This window comes from Pinus tabuliformis, chromosome 9, assembly GCF_031772625.1.
Source record: "Pinus tabuliformis cultivar Carrire ecotype Pingquan chromosome 9, CPIR1, whole genome shotgun sequence".
Taxonomy (NCBI): domain Eukaryota; kingdom Viridiplantae; phylum Streptophyta; class Pinopsida; order Pinales; family Pinaceae; genus Pinus; species Pinus tabuliformis.
Window position 1 is genome coordinate 1027210533 of NC_142307.1, and position 2372 is coordinate 1027212904.

Here is a 2372-nt window from a genome sequence, read left to right on the forward strand (position 1 = left end):
TTTCAACTCATCCTTTCTCTATCATTTTAGTTCTTTGCAATCTACATTGTTAACATGCTCTAATTGCTTGGAAAAATTGGGTAATTTGATGTGTTGTTCATGTACTACTTTTGATCTGTAGGGTTGAAATTTTCATTTACACTCCTTACCCCACCACCATCTTCCTTCCTTCGACCTCGACAACTCCATCAAACCACTAATAATTAAGATTACATTTATGTTTTGTTGAAGGCCATCGTGTGCATTGGTTCTTATGAAATATGGGCCCCTGAAGGGTACTAAGCTTGGAAATAGCCTCATACAACCTTCATTTACCATCCATTACCATTTCCCACCTTCATATCACCATTCTCAGCTTGTACCATCCTGTAGCAATCTTGTAGTATCTTATAGCACTATGTAAAAGGCCTCCAAACTTGACCAGAATTATCCTTGAAGCTTAACTATTGACTCCTAGCCATGAATGATGTCCCTTAGGCTCTGTCACCATGATTGGGGAGGACTAAAGACCACCTAGGACTTGCCTTCTTACCATTGCAACACATTTCAATAATTAGGGTTAATAGACAAATTTATGAATTGGATAACACAACAATGGTTTCCTTGATTACCTCCTGAAGCATATAATGAACTCTGTCACTAGATATAACCTCTTTGGAATGTAGTGATTAAAGGTTGATTACATGCTCTTTTCTTTATGCAAGGTATATTAAGGTTGTTTTCTTTGTTTTATGCTTCTTAAGCTAGGCTTCATATTTCAAGAATTTATATTTCCTATGCATAGGTTAGGTTTCCTTTCAATGCAATATTTACATTTTGTAAATAGATTAATGTTTACATTTCTACAAGTAGTGTAGCCTTTTCATTTCTGCAAATATTTAAGCATTTACATTTGAGCAAGTAGAATCTCCATTTTTCTACAAATAGAGTAACATTTCCATTTCTACAACTTTCATGCAATTTCCTTCCTTTAAAATAGATATTAAGTTGATAGAGTGGTCTCTGTATACCTTGGTCTAGTCCATTGCTTGAAAGTGACTTGAGTAGAGCTTAGCCTAATGTGCATACAACAATCTCACCTCTTATGTTTTTACAAAACCTAGGGTGATAATGAAAGATGGTAGCCTTGGGAGTTGCAACACTCTTGTTGCAATACTGAGGCTCATCAATCATCAAGTGATTGGACGTCCTGAAAACAACACACCAATAGCCATACACCATCAGGTGGCTCTACCAAGGATGATATATCCGCATTAAAAAACATTGTCACCCTTATGGGATCAATAACTTTAAGGATGAGGTATTGTATGATATTTCCCTCCTTGACGTTTATTATCTTATTTTAGGCCAAGCATACTTGTGCAATAATCATGTTGTATATGTGTTTATACCTCATTGTTATTATTAATTTGGGTATACAACTATGAAGGATAATAGAGGTAGATCTCCTTACCGCCATTTCTTTGGTATTTTCTAAGCAACGCAGGAAGGTCATCTCCCAAATCGAGAAATTTGTCTTCTTCCTAATTTTCTCTCAAAGTGAGTAGAAGCTTGTGACCAAATCCATGGCATCCAAATATGGTCTCTCTATGTAGTAAAAGCAAGTGGAAAAGGTATTAAATGAATACAAATAAATATTCTCCTCACCCACTAGGGTACCTCTGCACTATTAGGTAAAGAATTCAATTAATTTGACACTCGATGCACCTCTATCCAATGGGACAATCTATCACCAATATTTTATGGAAAATGAGGGAATCAGGCACTGGATCAAAGAGCTTCTCCAAAAAGGGCACATTAGACAAATATTCTCACTCTGTGGAAGCATAATTGTACTCCTGTAAAATAAATATGGGACTTGGTGATGACTCTACATTGATTACATGTTCCTAAACAAAATCACAATCAAGAACTAGTACCCAATTCCCCAAATTAATGACCTTCCTAACCAACTCAAGGGAGCCAAGTATTTTAGTAATATTGATCTAAATTCTAGTTACCACCAAGTCCCAATAAAACAAACTGATGTATGGAAGACTTCTTTTAAGTCCAAAGAAGGTCTTTTTGAATGGATGGTGATGCCCTTTGTTTTGATGAATTCCCTAAAAACTTTCATGAGGCTAATGGATGATACCTTGTGATATTTCACCAACTCTTTTGTGGTGGTATATTTGGATGATATCCTCATATTTAGTAAGATTTAGGAAGAACACTTGAATCGTATTCAGTGGGTCCTTCAAAGTATGCGATAACACAAGCTATATGACAACTTGGAAAAATGATCCTTTGACATGAACAAGGCCCAATACATAGGATACATTTTTTATGAGCATGGTATGCATGTGGATCCAACCAAGATTAAGATCATTCAT